We start from the raw sequence: 21,280 nt of genomic DNA on the forward strand, positions 1-21,280 counted from the left end.
GTTTCAAAATGTTTTGATCTAATTGAAAAGGAACCAGTAAACATTATAAGCCTAAATATTAACAAATGGATAAGGTGGGAGTGTGTTCCAATCTGTCTTTATTGGATAATGATTGCCTCCAAGATTAAAGACTGACTAACGTAATTTTTGTTGTAAGCCCAGATATTTTATTATTGCATATGCATAGAAGTTGAGACTTTGGGCATTATAGTGTATTGATTCTAGATCTGTTACTAGCAGCAAGTGCTTGGCCTTATGCCTATCCCACGCATGCTTAAACATTTTTACTGTGTTAACCTCTACCACTCCAGTTGGAAGGCTATTCCATGCATCCACTACCCTCTCAGTAATGTAATACTTCCTGATATTATTTTTAAACCTTTGTCCCTCTAATTTTAGACTATGTCCTCTTGCTGTGGTAGTTTTCCTTCTTTTAAATATAGTCTCCACTTTTACTGTGTTGATTCCCTTTATGTATTTAAAATGCTTTTATCATATTTCCCCTGTCTCGTCTTTCCACCAAGCTATACCTGTTAAGATCCTTTAACCTTTCCTGGTAAATTTTATCCTACAATCCATGAACCAGTTTAGTAGCCCTTCTTTGAACTCTCTTTAAGGTATCCATATCCTTCTGAAGAGATGGTCTCCAGTACTGTATCCAGTACTCTAAGTGAGGTCTCACCAGTGTTCTGTACAATGGCATGAGCATTTCCCTCTTCCTACTGCCAATACCTCTCCCTATGCAACCAAGCATTCTGCTAGCATTTTCTGCTGCTCTATTACATTGTACATTGTCATTAACAGCCAGAAACTGGAAAACAAGAAATGTGAATTAATATATAGCTATTTATAAGCTTAACAAAATCTCCATTATCTTTTTCATTTATTTCGCAGAAGACAATGTTATTTGTCTATTTTGTATGTTTTAAAAATACATTATCAGTGAAGAGTAGAATAAATTTTATCCCATTTGCGAGACATAAAATTGTGATAATGTATATTTGTGATATACGTAAGAATTACATTTTGAGAAGTTAGATATAAATAAAATAAAGAACGAGAGTCAGGGATAGCGTCTGTCTCCACGGGCACAAGTCTGGTGTGGGAGAAGTAGTGGGCTAGCCACTGCGGGGCACCCACGGAGTGAAACGTTCGAGGCCTGTGCAGACAAGATGAGCATGTTAGCCTTTTATTATTTTCCTCTAGGGAAAGCATAGGGCCAGTTAATAGTTGTTGTACATGGGCTATTTGCAGCCTCCATTGCATTTCTACCTAGTCTTGATTTCTGATGTATCCTCCATTGCTACATCACCTGTCTGCTCCCTTACCTGCCCACCCCCGCTTACTCCTTCCACCGATCCCTCCCCTTCATCTACAGTCCCCCACTTTCTCCTCCTACTCCTCCCTCTACTCCACCTTCTCCTCTCTCCTCCTACTTCTCCTCTACTCCTCCTCCTACTCCTCCCTCTACTCCACCTTCTCCTCCTCCTCCCTCCTCTTTCTACTCCTCCCTCTACTACACTTTCTCCTCCTACTCCTCCCTCTACTCCACCTTCTCCTCTCTCCTCCTACTTCTCCTCTACTCCTCCTCCTACTCCTTCCTCCTGCTCTTACTCCTCCCTCCTCTTTCTACTCCTCCCACTACTCCACTTTCTCCTCCTACTCCTCCCTCTACTCCACCTTCTCCTCCTACTCCTCCCTCTACTCCTCCTACTCCACCTTCTCCTCCTTCTACTCCTCCCTCCTCCTCCTCTCTCTACTCCACCTTGTCCTCTTCCCCTCCTCCTACTCCTCCCTCTACTCCACCTTCTCCTCTTCCTACTTCCCCTGTCCTTCCTAATCCACCTTCTTCCCCTCTCGCTCTATCCACTACTCATTCCTCCATCTCCCCACTACCATATCTATATCCTTTATATGCTTCCTCCCTTCTTATTCCTTACCAATTTCCTCCGCTCATAGACAACTCTGCCTCTACCTGACAACATTATATTTTAAAGAAAAGTTGCTCTGGCCACTCTTCCGCCACTTCCCAGGGGGGACCACACGAACGAAAAATTATTCAGACTGGTGGAGGTGCACTTCATCATGAAAGACCTGTTTTGGGGACTCTCAAGGAAATAGTGCGGTCCTGACCCAGATTCCCATGGAAGTAAGACACCTGTATAATCACTGGGAGGTGGCTAAACCTCTTCTACTGCTCCTCATGGTTGCTTTGAACAGATGAAAGAAGAAACAAGACACCTCTCAACAGGGCATGCAGTAGCTTTACCAGATCCTAACTCCACTCTGTTTGCGGATAAAGAGGAAAGGTACCATACTGGATTTGCTGTTGCTACAGAAGATCAGGTACGTCAAGCATCTTCACTTTCCTCACCCACATCTGCTCAAGACGCTGAATTGACAGCCTTCTCAGTGGCATACAAAATGCCTGAAGGAAGACATGCCAACACCTACATTGACTCAAGATATGCCCTGGGTGCGGCACATGATTTTGGATCAATCTGGAAGATAAGAAGCACCACTCAGCTGACTAAGCTGCCAACCAAGCCACAAGTGCACCAAGGGAAGTGGACAGAAGGGTGTCCGCTGAAGAAACTTCTATACTCACCATGTAGATCCTATCCACAGATCTCAAGCTTCTGAAAGAATGACAAGCAGCTGCTGACCCTGAAGAAATACAAAGCTGGAAAACAGAAAGGGGCAACCCTTGAAGACGGGCTGTACTCCAACACTCTCAAGTTCTGTTTACCCAAAAACATGTACTGGGCACTGGGCCCATGGAACTTTATACCTATCCAAGACCCTCATGAACTCTTTGATCTCTAAATACTCTGAAGCACCTAGAATTACTCCTCTAATCATCAGTTACTGCCGATCCTGTGTCATTTGTGCCAAGGACAGCTCCGGCAGAAGAGGAGGAGAATCCTAAGCACCTAGCTAACTCTCACTATCCCTTTCAAGAATCCAAGTGACTATATCCAGGTGCCAAAGAGCTGCCGGGTCAAATATGCACTAGTTATAATAGACATTTTGTCAGGATGGCCAGAAGCCTAGCCGGTCATCAATGTGACAACCAAGACCATATACCCAATAGTGCATTGTGAAAGTTGCAGAGATCACTCAGTGGATTCACTGTTCCAGATTCAAGACTCTCTCTGCAACATGGGAAGTAACATTTGTTGATTTTGACAAACTTTTGACTCTAAAGGGAAAATGACTTGTTAAAAAAACAAAAAGATACCAACAAGTAGGTGTTTGATGGCCATAATAATGCCTGACCACCTGCCATCGATGGAAAGCCGAGGACCCCAAAAGGAGACCTCGTGAAGCTAAAGAGATCCAAACGCCAAGCTTCCTCAGGATTATTTGCCCATCCTGAGTTTGTGGTGATATTAATATTGACTAAATGATCCGAGTCCACCTACACTGATGTAGCGTGGGACAGGTTTAATACTATGATGAATAAGCAAATGTGCCCTAGCCAAGGTTATTATGTCCATACACATAAAACATGACAAGGTACTCTTGACACACCACATTCATGCTTCAGAACACAAAGAGGAGCACCCCTCTAAAGGGAAGTTTGACACATATATATATTGATGCCATAGGTGTGCCAAGGGGGGTACCAGATGATTTTGCAGTTAAAGAAAAGTTTGAGTCCTTTTTCCCAACCGTCACTGATAATAATATTTTGATTTGCATTTATTATATCTATTGCAACCAACAACGTTTACCTGTCACCATGACTTGTTGTGCCTATACTCCAAATAACACAGGTCCATATGGTAATGTAAGCTTGTCTATTTTATGATGTCCCTCTGAAGAACTAAGAAGACTTTAAGAACCGTTACTTCATAGGGTTTTGTGCCTTTGGGCTAACATGTCTTCTGGAACTAACCAATAAAGTTTATCTTTTTTTTAGAATCTAACATTTCATAGGGGGGACTGATGTAGAATTATTAAAAATCTTTATTGAACCTGTATTGAATTATTGTACTAACTCCATTTTAACTTCATATTATGACAAATCCTCCATTTTAACTACATTACATGACAGAATTTCCTAACAGCATTTAGTATAATGAATAGAGACTGTATTTTCTAGAAAGACATGACTAACCCCGGAATTATTGAATCTCCTGTAACATGCAACAAAGTATAACCAAGGCCATGGGAAGCTGGCCTAATGAAATGTTCTATTCATAAAAAGAACACTGAATCTGACCACGAGTCTGACATCACTAACTACCCAAAAACGGTGCCAAGTACTCAAAATGGCTAGCTGCCAGATTCCCCCTCCCATCGAGTAAAGCCTCGTGCTAAAGAGCAATGGCGACTGAATCCTGGTCAGAAATTACGACATCCCATGATGGGAGGATGCCCCACTAGTCACTCAAATCCCTGAGCCAATTAATAATATTGATGGGTGGACATTGACATAGCCACTTAACATTTAATCCAATTAATGATGTTTATTTACTGATATCTCGATAATCAATGATGATGTAATTTCGCTCTTATAAGGGTCTGCGAGCCCGCTTTTCATCAGATGCCATTAAATTTTCTCGAAGTGCTTTTAACCTGAACTCCATGTGTCAGTGTGAATTTGCTTCTGCGTATACGCAATTTAATCATCTCAGATTTGGACAGGAACAGATAGTCATTCAAACATATTTGTTTATTTCTAAATTAATCTACATCAGTACTGTTGCTTTAACGCCGGGTCACTCACGTGACCCCGGCGTTTGCATAAATTAACGGCCTTCCAGCGTGCAGCGTTATAAATGCTGCCGCTGGGAGGCGTAATGGATGCGAGCGGCGGAGAGGAGATGCCGCTCGCCGACAGGTAGGAGGAGGGGAGACCTGACAGTTGGTGCATAAGGAACCCAACTTTAGACCTATCAGTGGGAAAAGAACGTGAATTCCACTTGATTAATGAATCCCCTGCATGTCTTTGCTTCCCCTCCATACCTAGGAGGAGGGGTTAAATGTGCAGAGTGCATTAGGCATGGTAGATAGATCTGGGACAAGAGGTGCAGGAGGATCTGGTACGGTTATCGGAGTAGTTCTAGATAAAAGTGTCTGGAGGGCCTGGGCTATCTGATCCATACAGTGATCCTGCTCTACAAATCTAGCCTCATGAGAAGCCATTTGCTGAGCTAAATCTGCGGGGTCCATGGCCCTATCGTAATGTCACGGTAGTTTACCCCAACTCGCAAGATTTAGTCAAACAATTGACAATAAAGAGCAGAGATACGTCTTACTCGACCTTAGAATGGCCGGACTAGACGTAGAGGAGAGAAATACAGAGTAGGAACGATCCAAGGTCATGGGTACAAAGAGACAGCGAAAACAAGAACTAGCCACGGTCTGGTACACAGTAATCAGTAAGCCGGCAAACAGGACAAAACAGGGATAAAGAGATAAACTGAGTCAAATACAAAGCCAAGGTCAAGTACGAGAAATACCAACTGAACACAACAAGCGCTAAAGGGAACTGAAACAGAAACCAGGATAGGGCAGGGAGTTAAGGGAGAGGTAAGTATAAATACCCTAACATTTATTTTGATTGACCCCTGTCATATCCACGCCCCCAAAATGTGAGTGTATGGGGAATGTGGGATGACAGGGGCCAATGGGAGACCGTTTTAGTTATTGGCTCCCACTTCCCCTTTAAGAATGTGCCCGAGACGCACGGCACGCTCTTGGAGCTAGGCGGGACACGTGACCGCATCCCGCGGTCAGTGCCCGCCGTCATTCGAGCCCCGAGCGAGCCGCGCGCGGCGGGAACTGAGGACCTCGGCCGGCCCCCGGATAAGGTAAGTACCGCTACATAGTGTTTCAAAACAGGAAAACGTATCACAACAATATTATCAGTAAAAGTTCTGTTTGTGTGTGAAAAATGCAAAAAAAATCACTTTCACTGACAATATCATCGCTGTGATATGTTTTACTGTTTTGAATCACTAATATTTGTGTTCAGCGAAGTCTCCCGAGTAAAACAGTACCCCCCCATGTACAGGTTTTAGGGTGTCCTAGAACGTTAAAGGGTAAAATACAGTGCTAGCAAATTTAATTCTCTGGACTTTTGGCCTGGGTTGGCAGGCAGGTCCCTCAAATTGCATGCACTATGACCATTGACGAAGGAACTCATTGCCCATAAGATACCGTACCGCTGGGGAGCACCAAGAAGCCTAACATACCAAGAGAAAATGGCGACCTAAAAATCACTAATGCTGCTGATATACCCGAGACTGTGCAGACCCTTGGACTATCCGGGAAAACGACCACAGTTTCTTCTCAGCCACCACCTTCCACTTCCATACAGTGGGATCCAGCGAAGGTGCGCCCTTTCGTACCAGCAGCTCACCAAGGAGACCCGTCGTGAACCCTAGGGTCATGAACTACATGCAATATCCCACAACACTTTATAGGACTTGATGCAATTTAAGTATTTTTCTTCCTTTTCGTTATCTCCATTTGCGTTAAAAGTTTACCGTGTGATTTTATAATTTACATAACCCCCTGCGAGGAGTTCCTAGGAACACAGTATACGGCCCGTACTATATACACACAGTTAATTGCCTCCTAGCAAAATATTTCACCCAGCTTCTTAACCCTTATCATAAGTCTGGGTAGTTTATACTGAAAGTCTAAGTTGTCTTATCTAAACCACAGACATGTCTAGTTAATATGTAAAATTACTATCTGATTAAAAATGTTCTGAGACATATTTACTCAAAATGCATATACTAACAAAAATGTTGCCATCCCTGCAAGCCACGATACTGTTCTTTCTTTATTGTACTATTCATTTAGCCCGTACCAGCTGTTGTGGCGATACGAGCTTGTTTGTATTACTTGCGCACTGCAAAAATAAAGAATATAAAAAATAAAATAAAAAAAATAAAAATTACTTAATTATGTAAAAATATTACATGGTGGTCGGTATTCGGTAGTTTTATCTACTGAACGAGGAAAATCAAAGGGAAATAAACAAAAGGTGTAGTTTCTTCACATCCTCCAGCGATAACAACACATACCTGGCAAAAAGCACTGCTATTGCTCAGTCCTTGGGGGGATAGAGACTGGAAACATGGCCAATGGAAAAGAAGAAAGGGGCTGGAAACTTGGCTGGCTAATTGCTGTCCCAATAATGAAGGGACGTGTCTAAGGGACACACATACATGCACTAAAACATTTAACACACACATGAAACAGGCACTCAGTCTATATGCGTGTGTATATATATATATATATATATATATATATATATATATATACACATATATATAACAATTTAAAAAAATTATAATTTTAAATGTCAAATTTTCCTTTGATTAGAGTGGGAGGTGAGGAATTGAGGGCACTTGGGAAGTCTGTACCTACAAGCAGAGGCATAAATAGAAACAATGCGGCCCCGGTTTGAAAATTGTCCTTGAAACCCCCCCATGTGCGACCGTGGTAGTTACGCCATTGCCTACAGGCGCTCGTGATGTAACTCTGACCATGTATCCATACTATGATGACATTTCACTGTGAAAGTGCACTAGGACTGGGCACGCAAAATTATCTTTTGTTATGTGTCATGCAATTGGTGTTTCCAACAGAGGATTACAAAAAATAGTAGCCTTTACAGTAAAAGACAGGGTCACTCCCCATGCCCCTCCAAGTGTCTTATTCTCTCCCCCAACCCCTCCATATGTCTACTCCCCACCAGCCATTTATGTGTCTCTTTCTCTTCCCCTTAAAGCCCATGTGTCTCATTCCCTCCCCCCAGCTCCTCCATGTGTATCATTCCCTCTTCATCAGCCCCTCCATGTGTATCATTCCCTCTTCATCAGCTCCTCCATGTGTCTCATTCCCTCCCCCCAACCCTCCATATGTCTCATCACCCTCAGCCTCTTCATGGTTTTCATCCCCATAGCAGTGGTGTATCCTGGTTTTGTGCTGCCCTAGGCATGCCAAAACTCAGGCACCCCCCCCCCTTCTAAATACACACACACACACACACACACATTCACTGACAGACACACATACACTAGCTAACAGACATACACACTCACTAGCAGACACAAGCATTCACTAAGACACATACACTCTCACTAACAGACACACACATAGTAACACACTCCCTGACATACACTCACTAACAGACACACACACTAACAGTCCCACACACACACACACATTAACACACTCTTTTTAAAAATCATTTTAAAAATCTAACCCCCCCAACTCCTTACCTTCAGGAATGCTGGGGGGGGGGGGGGTTCTTCATCTCCCTGGTGGTCCAGTGGCTGCTTGGCGGGCGGCGCTGGCGAGGGAGCACTTTCCCCTGAGCTCTTTGCTCAGCTCCCTTGAGCGCCACCCGCAGAGTGATGCCGGGAGCCGGAATATGACGTCATATTCCGGCTCCAGGCATCACTCTGCGGGCGGCGCACGAGGGAGCTGAGCAGAGAGCTCAGGGGAAAGTGCTCCCTCGCCAGCGCCGCCCCGCATGGATTTTTACCTAGCCGCCCGCCTGCCTGGACTGTTAGCCTCGCGGCTAATACGTCCCTGCCCATCAGCCCTTTATGTATTTCATTCCCTCCCCCCACCCCAGCCCCATGTGTCTCATTCCCCTTGCCCCTCCATGTCTCTCATTCCCACTGCAACAGCCCTTCCATGTGTCTCATCCATCCATGTGTCTAATTTTCTCCCCCCAGCCGTCTCATTCCCTCCCCACAAGCCCCTCCATGTGTCTCATTTTCCTCCCCCCAGCCCCAACATGTGTCTAATTCCCTACCCCCCAGGTGTCTCATTACCTCCCCACCAGCCTCTCCATGTGTCTCTTTCCCTCCATGTGTATCATTCCCTCCCCACAAGCCCCTCCATGTGTCTCATTTACCTCCCAGCCCCTCCAAGTGTCTCATTTCCCCCACAGCATCTCCATGTGTCTCATTCCCCAACCCATGTGTCTTATTACCTCCCCACCAAAGCAAGAAAAAAATGGAGTAATGCGCAGCTGATATTTAAAGTGCACACCCGGGTGCTACCATATTTATTGGGAGGACCATATACAAGTTGCAAACGTTTTGGGCGATTGCCCTTTATCAATGCTAATGTCCTTTATCATCCCCTTCATGGTTTTCATCCCCATCAACCCTTTATGTGTTTCATTCCCCCCCCCCGCCCCATGTGTCTCAATCCCCTTGCCACTTCATGTGTCTCATTACCTCCCCCAGACCCTCCGTGTCTCTCATTCCCACCGCAACAGCCCTTCCATGTGTCTCATTCCCTTTCCAACAGCCCCTACATGTGTCATTTCCTCCCCCCAGCCCCTTTATGTGTCTTTTTCCCTCCCCCCAGCACCTCCCCGTGTCTAATTACCCCCCCAGCCCCTCCCTGTGGCTAATTCCCTCCCTCCCGACTCACCATGTGTCTAATTCCCTCCCCACACGCCCCTCCATGTGGCTCATTTCCCTCCCAGCCACTCCATGTGGCTTATTCCCTTCCGTGTCTCATTTCCCCCCCAGCCTCTCCATGTGTCCCCTTCCCCAACCCATGTGTCTTATTACCTCCCCACCAGCCCCTCCATGTATCTTATTCCCTCCCCCCAGCCCCTCCACCCGGCAAACATGGGCCCTGGACACGTGAGGACATGCATCGGCCATGAAGGTATGCAGACGGACCACGGACGTAGGGGCAAGCGCTGCCTCAACCCCTGCGACCGTGGTAGTTACGCCACTACCTACAACCGCTCGTAATGTAAATCTGGTCATGTATCCATACTATGATGACATTTCACTGTGAAAGTGCACTAGGACTGGGTATGCAAAATGATCTTTTGTTATGTGTCATGCAATTGGTGTTTCCAACAGAGCATCACAAAAAATAGTAGCTTTTGCTGTAAAAGTCAAGGTAGTTGCATTAAAAGTAGACACACACGTTAAACAAGTAAAAGAAATGCCTAACAACATAAATGAACCGACATCAAACTATACTGATCGGTTCGAGACATTTTAAATAATTTTCTCCCCCCTTATTGCATAAAGCTATTCAGGCAGATATAACTGCAAAGCCAATTTATGTTACCTGTATTGAATGATTTGCATTATCTTGCAGGTACTGGAACTGTGATGCTAATATAACACTTCCAGTATTGTAAACCTTATTGACATTTGCAATCTAGAAATGGAACCCTTGTAAGGTTAAACAAAAGAAGCATTCCCATACCTGAATTCCTTTGAGACAGATGAACTGTTCAATACTTGTAGACGAATACGCGCACCTAACAAATGCTGATATTAGCCTTCTGGAACTGACTTGGTAGTACGGACCTCTGGGCTGGGCCTTGAATCTACAGATTTTTGTTGGCAGACACCTAATCGCAGTTTAGGAATCCCTACAAGGGATACCAGATTCTCCTAGTGGAGCAGTTTCTAAAGTGCCCCACATATCCACAAGTTATATTAACCCAAGACTGACCATAATGTTCCTTACATGGTTTGATAAAGTAAGTATTCCTATTGATATGATGGGAAAGGTAAAAGCAAATGTAGAAGCACAATATTTAGAGATAAACACCCATTAATTCCACCCTGCAGAGTGACATACAGGTACTTAACAGCCAACCTTTGAAAAATACCTTTTAAATGCTTCATATGACTTGTTAAATGTAGTGTAAACCTTATTAAAGCATCTTTCTTATTCAGAACTGTGTTCCTCTTATTGTGAATGGACTATGGTGAAACCAGGGGGAAAAAAATAAGATTCATGAAAAATTATTTTCTATTTCTGTAAGAACTGGCAAACCTCATCTACATATTTACAAACATAGCACAGAACAGATTCACTTGGCAATATATAAGGGGGACAAAAATGATGGAGCCACTTTAAATTGAAACATTCAAAGACTGCAAACCTAACTGGACCAAAAGCATTTTCTGGAGAAGAAAAAAAATGCCAGAAGACCAATAACGGAATTTAAAAATGTAGAGGGATTAAAACATAGACTTTTCCCCTTCCCCCATCTCCTCTGTGTCTTTCCCCCAGCAACTTGTCTCTTTCTCCCCTTCCACTCTGTGCATCTTACTCCCCCAAGTCCCGTTGTGTTTCTCTTTTCCCCTTTACCAGCCTTTTTTGTGTCTCTTTCTCCACTTCCCCAGCCCCTTTGGTGTTTCTCTGTGTCTTCCTCCCCAGTCTCCTTCCTGTACTTACCTCCATGTAGCATGGCTGCTCGGACCGCAGTAGAGGATATTATCCTCTACCTGGTCTGACAGGACGGTGCTCTTCCTATCAGACAGGGTAGAGGAAAAATATGATCCTCTGCCGCAATCCATTGGCCATGCTACATTGAGTGACTGGCAGGAGGGGGAGCGCATTGCTGCCGGTCACTTGGACCTTGCACCACCGGCTTGTACCTCACCTTACATCAGCCCTGTACCTCACCAAGCATGCAGAATTTCCAAGATGATGTGGAATTAATTTTAGGAAAAACTATATGCTGATAGCTAAATGGTTATCAGAAATATTGGAAAAGAGTTTTAACTCAGAGTTGGAGTGAGGCTGGGTTTAAAAGGAAGGATGGCTATAGTCAGGTTTTACACAAATGCTATTCTCATTCAGTTGATATGTAGGCACAAATGTCATATATGAATTACAACATGAAACAAAAGTAAGCAATATGTTAAAACATATTCACAGGTTGTTCAACCTATACATCAATGAATTTAAAATCAATACTCTTATTACAAAATTGCACGCAACAAAATGTAAAGCAGGTTGCCACATTTGCTTGAAAAACTGGGGCAAAAATACCAGCTGTTATATTAATTTCTCGCTTTGCAGATATTCAATACAAAAATGAGCAGCAGCTGACTTTCCAGCTGATGAAGGTCATCATTTTTTGTCTTTAGAAAGCTCATATCAGTAACAAATAAAGTATTTGTGTTAGAAACTCCCAATGCTTGACATGTTTCATCAGTCGATGCTTGGTGATTAAGCAATTAAAGCACAGGTACACTTAGCCATTTTAAAGCTCTTTAACCCCTTAAGGACACATGACATGTGTGACATGTCATGATTCCCTATTATTCCAGAAGTTTGGTCCTTAACCCCTTAAGGACCAAACTTCTGGAATAAAAGGGAATCATGACATGTCACACATGCCATGTGTCCTTAAGGGGTTAAGGGGTTAAATTTATACTAGCTTCCAGCTGCTTCAAAATAACACTTCATCACCTTTACTTTAGGTCTGTAGTCTTCAAATTCAGCAGAATTTCATTGGATGTGGCAAGAGAATTACAGTAAAACTAATTGTAGGGTGATACATTGATATAGGAAATAGATTGTATATGTAATGCCCAAAATCCACTCAATTCTTTTCCTAGCTTGTTGCAAAATTGTGCTTCAAACTGGGTTTTTTTGCCTTCTTTTGGATCAACAGCAAAAAAACAAATGTGAGGAAGGCTGAACTTGATGGACGCAAGTCTCTTTTCAGCTATGTAACTCTCTGTAGAGCTATAGCAAGCTCCCTGACCATTCCAATTTCCATAGACAGAGATTGTACTGTGCACACCTGCTGCTCTATATACATTTTTTTTTTGCATTACATATACCGGTACTATTTTCTATATAGATGTATTACCCTACAATTAGTTATACAGTGATTCTCTTTACATTCTATGAGAATTCTGCTTATTTGGTAGCTCACTTTTTCGGTTTAGTCACAATTTGTGGAGGTTCCTTGTGTTGGTTCGCTGACGTCTCCCCCCCCCCCCCCCGCTCCCCCTCCCTCCATTTTTATAGTGCAGCACCCTTATTTGTGTATTTTTATATTATACCCAGTGATTGAGATTCCCTTCATACATTCCATCTATAACATGTAGCTCCCTCCATACATTCTATCTATTATTATTATTGGTATTTATATAGTGCCAACTAATTCCGCAGTGGTTTACAATATTATTAAAGGGGGAAATTTACAATAAATTAGACAATTACACATTGACATAGGAACAATAGGTAGATGAGGGGCCTGCTCAAACGAAATTACAGTCTAGAGCAGCGGTTCCCAAACTGTGTGCCGCGGCGCCCCGGGGTGCAGTGACGGGCACACAGGGGAGCCGCGTGTTATTTTCCCAGTGCTATGATGATAGCAGAGATCTCCCACTCCAGCCCGCTAGCACTCTGCTGACAGCCGGCAGGGGAGGGAGAGAGGACCCGGGGGAGCTCTAACATGCAGCTCCTCCGGGTTCTCCTCTCGCGAGCTCGAAGCATTGCAGCACCACGGCAACACTCCGAATCTTGCGAGAGTGAACTCTAGCAGCTCCTGAGGCTGCTAGAGTTCACGGTCACCACCAGGACCACCAGGGATCAGTACTGTCCCACCCAGGCAAAGGTAAGCAAAATAATTATTTTTAGTTAAATAAATATATATATCTACAAATTTGCCCTCCTACCCCACAGACCCACAATAACTCCCCACATACACACACACTGCACCCCTCACACAACCTGCCGCCCACACACACTGCCCCCCCATACACACATATATTGCACCCCTCACACGCACTACTGTCCCTACCCCTTCTACAGCCCCTATCCCAGCAGATCCCAGGTAAGTTGTCAAACTGTTCTTAAACAGTTTGACTACTTACTCTGGGAGGGCACTACCGCACTACTGGCACCATAACTACTACAAAGTGCTGTAGTGGTTATTGTGCCTGGATTGTTTCTTTAAATAATCTACCAGTGCTTCTCCCACGATTAGGTTCTGGATCTGCACTTGAACGGCAAGCATTTCTGCCGAACAGGAGCCCAGTATATGCCGTTGCGCTGTACATATATACAACCTAGAAAATGTTTTGACTTGGGGCACCTTGGGAAAATATAAAAATTCTAAGGGTGCCTTGAACCTAAAAAGTTTGGGAACCACTGGTCTAGAGGATATAACACGTGACCCCCTCCATCCATTCCGTCTATAACACGTTGATGTAGAATTATTAAAAACCTGTATTGAACCTGTGTTGAATTTTTGCACTAACTCCATTTTAAACCACATTACCTGACAGATCCTCCATTTTAGACTACATTACATGACAGAATTTCCTAACAGCATTTAGTGTAATGAATAGAGACTGTATTTTCTATAAAGACATGACTAACCCCGGAATTATTGAATCTCCTGTAACATGCAACAAAGTATAACCAAGGCCATAGCCAAGGCCATGAGAAGCTGGCCTAATGAAATGTTCTATTCATAAAAAGAACCCTGCACCTGACCACGAGTCTGACATCACTAACTACCCAAAATGACGCTCAAGCCCCCCTTCCCACCGAGTAAGCCTCGTGCTGGGTAAGATGGCGCTTGAGCCATCTGTCCACACCCGTGTCCAGAACAATACCACCTCCCGGTGGGAGGACACCTAGCTAACCACTTCGTTCTTGAGCCAATAACTAATATTGATGGGTGGACATTGACATAGCCACTTAACACATAATCCAATTAATGATGTTTATTTACTGATATCTCGATAATCAATGATGATGTAATTTCGCTCTTATAAGGGTCTGCGAGCCCGCTTTTAATCAGATGCCATTAAATTTTCTCGAAGTTATTTTAACCTGAACTCCGTGTGTCAGTGTGAATTTACTTCTGCGTATACGCAATTTAATCATCTCAGATTTGGACAGGAACAGATAGATTTTTAAACATATTTGTTTATTTCTAAATTAATCTACATCAATTTGGCGCCCAGAACGTGGGGCACCGGGCTATGGCCTCTGGCCGGTAAGCCGTCCTAAGGAAGACGCTGTTAGACGGAGGAATCCGGGGGGAAGGAAAGGAGATTGATCACCTCCCTGTAAACGGTAGAGACTACTGCAGAGTTTATCCGGTATGTTCCAGCCCCTTTGATTGACCCGTCCACGTGTCTGTGACTGCTACCGGGGGGACATCAAAGACAGGTAATATCTTGCCCGGTGTCTTGTTGTTACCCCCCTGTTTACCTGCATTTAGTCTATCTGTTGCCTGGGAGTGTTTGTACTGGCTTGTTTAGCTTAAGTGCCCGGGTGGAGTGTTTGTCTGTGTGCCCCTTTTGGGATAAAGGGGGGTGGACCTGTGGTGTTTGCCTGGGGGTCCTCTGTTGCCTGTTTACCCCTTTTAGGAGCCACGTGGCTGTGGCTGTAGGGAAAAAGGGGGGTGGACCTGTGGAAGTTTTCCTGGGGGTCTTCTTTGCCTGTTTACCTCTTTTAGGTGCTGGATAGCTGCAGCAGTAAGGAAAAAGAGATGGGGGGAATCTGTGGAGGGGGTGTAGACTCATTGCTTCCTGGGGATTCCCCATGGTGTCACTTTGATAGCCTAGCTAGCCTCATTGTGCACATAACTCTGCTTGCAGAGAGGTGGTACCCTCCAGCTACGAGCGCTGAGGCTGGTGGAATTCCAATTTTATTTGTGGCGGGTGGATTCAAGCAGGCATTGCTGTCTCCAGCACCACGTGGTAGTGAGACTTACGGGTGGGTCCGTAGGGGCGCTACGGGGGTGAGGATAGTGGTAGCCACACTTAGTGGACTGCTGTAACAAGGGAGGCTATACAGGATTCGGGTCGGAGATGGTTGCTGTTTCCTGTGGCCGCTGGTAGTGAGACTTGAGGAAGTCATTCTCCGAGCGGGGACACTACGAGGTTGAGGGAGGTGACTTTGGTCACATGAGTAAAGGAAAGGGATTACTGTTGATTTTATTTGAACTGTGATGCATGCACTGTATTTCAATTGAATTGTTGTTTTTGTTTAATTGGGAGTCATTCAAACTCCTGTGTCTGTCTCTAAATTTCACTTTACTTTTACTCTACTTCCTGTATTATTTACACTATCCACTCCTATTTCTCTTGTGAGAGAAGTGATTGGTCACACACTTCTCACCTCGCTCCTAGGCGGGATTAGTGACTAGTCTACGTTTTGGGAAGACGCACTTGGGGGGGACCCACCCCTCCTGAGTGGCAGTCGAGCATTGTAGACGTTCTGTTTCATTTTCCTTTCCCTATATCTGGGACGCCTTTTATAGGGGGATATGGGACAGGGATTGAGTAAGCCCGGTAAGGGCTGGTTAGCGTGCGATCTCGTTGAAGATAGAGAGGGTGAGGAAATGGTTAAAGGGGTTGAAAAGATTGCTAAAGTGTGAAAAAATTCTGTGCCTTCATGTGGCAGATTGCAGCCAGAAAGCTGGCGTCGATTACTGACAGAGAAGAAAAGCAAGCTTACAGATAATGATTTATTACGTACTGCTGAAGCATGGTACAGAGTAGCGAAAGCTATTCAGCAGGAAGGTTAGGTTGAGGAAGAAATAGATCACAAAGGTGTAAAATTGTTTGTGTATCATAATAATTGTGTTGCTGGGGCATTCCCTCAGCCAGCGCCCCAAAATGGCGCCCAGGGGATGTCCATTCCCAAGGTTCAGTCAGCAATAAGTGACAGCCAGCTGACCATGTTCCCCACTCCCAATCCTCCCAGCACCCATCCCGTCATTTCCCCTGTTTGTCCGGTCCTGAATTCTGATGGATCATTATTTTCCCCATCATCCCTAACATTCCCATCATCCTCATCCATCTCTGCACTACCTTCTCTGCCTAATCCAAGCATTTCATCCGCCATTCCTTCTCTACGCTCTCTCTCCGTCAATAATCCTACCCTCCCGTCTGCATCCACCCAGTTCACTAACCCCTCCTCTCTTGCTACTGTCAATCCTACTACACCCGCTCCGGCTCCTCCTACTACACCTGCCTCTGCTAATCATCTCCGCTCTCTCCCCTTCCCACTCCTCCCACAGCCCAGGTTCCCACCCCTTCAGTTTCATATCCGTATCCCGGATGTCCCACCTCCTTTCCTAATCCCTGCCCAACTAACCCACCCTCCCCAGGTTCCGCACAAAACCCTACCCAGTTGTCTTGGCCCTACCCCTTCCCTTACCCCTTGGCCCTGCCCTATCCAAACCAAGCCTACTTCCTTTCCCAAGCCACTCCCCAGACCCCGGTCATGCCCAGTCCGGCACAGTCTGCCCCGGATGTGCCCACATCCAACATGGCCGCCACTTCTTCCCTTAACCCTAACGCAGCTTCCTTTCACGCCTCCAATATGGCGGCCCCCAGTCATCCAGCACCCTTAATGCCGGTACTTCCCGGGGATTACTCATAATCCACTGGCCACTCCAGCTTCTGGGATTCCCTCATTTCCCCCGGTTCTGACACCTCAAATGGCCCCATTAATCAGAGGGGTCCAGGTCACAGATGAAGAGGAGTATGAGGAGGGATCCCAGGGCTCACAGGATGCCACGGGGCCCCCACCCCGCCGTTCCCTCGATGATCCTTTCGGACATACGGGCCGGGGGGGGATCGGGCCCCTCCTAAATATGTAGCTTTTAATCCTACTCAGGCTAGTGCCCTGATGAAATCACTCCCTGACCCAGAAAAGCAACCTATGCCTTTTTACCGAGGAATAGTTCAGATTCAAAAGACTTATTCTGCAGCATGGCGTGATTTACTGAGCATTTGTGCTATTAAAGCCGGGGATGCATACTGGCCCAGCATGGCCCGCCACCTCAGTACAGATCTGCTTATAAGTGACATTGATTACCCCTCCGGAGTAACTTTTTGTAACCAACTAAAAGAATGGGCTAAGGACAAACTTGCAGATCAGGCTGCTGGCCTTACTGATATTGTACAAGACAAAGGAGAATCAGTGGAAAGGTTTCATGCAAGACTGTTTTAAATGTTTACAGATTTAGGATTTGATCTTACAGACAAGATCCATTCTCAAATGCTGTCTGGTGCATTTGTCCAAGGTGTTAAAGACTCCATACGCAAGGGAATCATTGCTGCACGCCCTGAATATAAGGTAGTCCCTCTGGATACCTTACTCTTAGTTGCTAGGGGTCTGGAATCTGCCCAGACTCCTAGAAGGCCCAGTTCAGCTCCCCTCATGGTGTCCCGCACCGGACCTGTCCCAAAAGGCACCAAACCTGAGGATGGACATTGCTTTAATTGTGGTGCTAAAGGACATTTCAGAGGTGAATGCCCAGAGTCCAAGAAAGAGCCCAAGAAAGTGACAAAGGCTGCACCTGTCCCCAAAGCCCCAAAAACAGTTCCAATTGTTGAGGAACCAGATGATTAGGAAATTGGCAAGCCTGTGTCATTAACCCCTGTCATGGCAGTGTCTTCAGGGGATAAGGGGGGGCCACTTGCCACTGTGACTCTACCCATTGAAGAACAACCTACTACATTTCTTGTTCACACAGGTGCAGCCCCAAGTGTTCTACGAGAACAAGACCTGCCAGACCCATCATTTCTGTCAAATATCGATGTCTCTTGTGTAGGAGTGGATGGCCAACCAAGACACAATCCCTTAACAACTCCATTACGAGTTGGCAACTACCCTAGCTTGCTTGCTCGTTTTGTGGTATCCTCCACATGCCCAATTAATCTGTAAGGCGCTGATGTCCTCTCACGCCTGCAGGCATCTATCATCTTCACTCCAGATGGACAGGTAGAACTATCTACGCCCCTATCTGTATCAGACACCTCTGCCTTGTGCTACCTGCCTCTGATGCTGCATTTAGAAGAACCCCGTGGGGAAGCAAAGGAACAGAGGTCCAATTTTCCAGATGCACTAAAGACAAAGGTACCTGCAAAATTATGGTCCTAAGGCCCAGAGGACATAGGTCACCTAAAGGTTCCACCTGTGGTGGTAAAGCTCATTCCAGGAGCAAAGTTACCAAGAAAACCACAATATCCTTTAACCCCTTAAGGACACATGACATGTGTGACATGTCATGATTCCCTTTTATTCCAGAAGTTTGGTCCTTAAGGGGTTAAAACCAGCTCAAGCTGCAGCTATTTCAATTCAAATCAAAGCACTCTTGGAGAAGGGTGCTCTTGTGAAATGTGAATCAAAATGCAACACCCCATTATTTCCTGTGAAGAAGAAAACTCCAAAAGGAGAACCAGAGAAGTACAGAATGGTTCAGGATCTAAGTGCAGTGAATGAAGCAACAGTCCTGGACACCCCTATTGTGCCAAACCCACACACTCTGCTCTCTGGGGTCCCACTCTCTGCAAAATACTTCACAGTCATTGATCTGGCCAATGCCTTCTTCAGTGTACCATTGGATCCAATTTGCCAATACCTGTTTGCTTTCACACATGAAATGCAACAGTACACATGGACTGTCATGCCCCAAGGGGCACAAAACTCTCCAAGTCAGTTTGCAAAGGCCATGTGCTCTATCCTTGATCCATGGCAAGCAGATCATCCAAAAGTTGTCCTGCTCCAGTATGTGGATGATTTACTGCTCTGTGGAGATGACATACCTACAACTGAAGAATGTTCAATTAGTCTCCTTTGCTATTTGGCAGAACAAGGATGCAAAGCTTCACTTCTCAAGCTGCAATTCTGTCAGAACAATATTTGCGGTGCTATATTAGTTACCTGCAGGATGACTGGCTGGATTTTCTACCCACGGCGGAATTTGCCTATAACAATGCCCAACACTGCTCCACTTCTCTGAGCCCATTTTTTGCTAATTATGGTTACCATCCAACCTTTCTAGTGAGTCTCCCAATTACTACTTCCATTCCTGCAGTCACTGACCGGCTAACCGCCTTACGAGATTCCCAAGAACTGTTGAAGAAGACTCTTTCGGAGGCTCAGGAATGTTACAAAAGAGCTGCTGATAGGCATAGAAAGGAGGCCCCAGTTTATCATGTTGGTGACAAGGTTTGGCTGTCAACAAAGAATCTTAAACTTAGGATTCCTTCTCATAAATTGGGTCAAAAGTTCATGGGACCTTTTGAGATCATCGCTCAGATCAATGCTGTCACCTTCCGTCTGCAACTTCCAGATTCCATGAAAATACATCCAGTGTTTCACGTTGCACTGCTTAAACCTTTTCATGAAAATACTTTCCCTGGTCGAGCCCTGCCTGCCCCACCACCAGTCCTCGTGGATGGTGAAGATGAATACGAGGTGGAAAAAATTCTTGACTCCAGGATATTCCGCAACAAGCTTCAATATTTGGTTCTTTGGAAAGGCTATGGTGAAGAGGATAGATCATGGGAACCAGTGGACAATATTCATGCTCCTGATCTTCTTCAGTCTTTCCATGCACAGTACCCTGCTAAACCAGGAAATAGGGCATCCAGAGGTGCCTGTAGAGGTGGGAGTAATGTGAGGAACTGACTCTGCTGGGTTTCGAACCCTGGTTTACATGCTGCTAAACCTCTTCCTTACCACTACACCACCCTGCCTTTTGCAAATGTACCTGAGATCTGGTAACCTTGACTCTATAAGCATTGGTATCAGTGACAAGTCTCTTCAGCTGTGTCTGGTCATGTGTCTGGTTCTTGGCCTATAAAAGCCACTTCCTGTCTCTGTACCTTTGCCAGATTATTGTGGTTCCTGTACTCTCTAATCAAGCTTGTTCCTGTTTCTCCTACCTGTTGCTGATTTTGGACCGTTTTGACTTTGCTGCTTCTCCTTCCCACTGGCCTCACTACGATTATCATCTCTCTGTTCCAGTCTCCCATCTCTGCTTAAGACCAGAAGGCCACTCAAGGCTCAGGGGCTCAACCACCTGGGTAACGAGTGGCTACCTCTGGCAGAAAACATTGCTGATCTGGCTACTGGACTCCAAAACTTTGTAACATCAATATCATTACACAAATACTTGTACCGTCATTGGGATACTGCCATTCCACATGTCCCTGTCACCAAGTTGAAAACAAAATCATGGAATGATCTTGGGCCCATGGCAAAATTATGGGCCACCATGGATGAATGACAGCTACAGGAAAATGGCATTGTCAAATACCCAACAACTGACCATCTTGAAGCATGGCCACGCCACTTTCTGGAAAATGAATTTCAAGATCTGGTCATAGTGAATGATTATAACCCAGAGACACCCCATGACTGTTTTGAACAGATGAAAATGGAGACAATACACCTACCAACTATACATGAGAATCCATTAACAAATCCTGATTTCACTCTGTTTGTGGACGGTTCAAGATATGCTGATGAAGAGGGAAAATACCACACAGGATATGCCGTAACCACAACAGATTAAGTTATCAAATCATCATCTTTACCACCAGCAATGTCTGCACAAGAAGCTGAATTGCAAGCCCTGACTTCAGCATGCAAAATCTCCGAAGGAAAACGTGCCAACATCTACACAGATTCAAGATACGCTCTGGGTGTGGCACATGACTTCGGCCTAATTTGGAAAACAAGAGGATTT

The sequence above is a fragment of the Pelobates fuscus genome, chromosome 12 (assembly GCF_036172605.1).
Source record: "Pelobates fuscus isolate aPelFus1 chromosome 12, aPelFus1.pri, whole genome shotgun sequence".
NCBI classification, from domain to species: domain Eukaryota; kingdom Metazoa; phylum Chordata; class Amphibia; order Anura; family Pelobatidae; genus Pelobates; species Pelobates fuscus.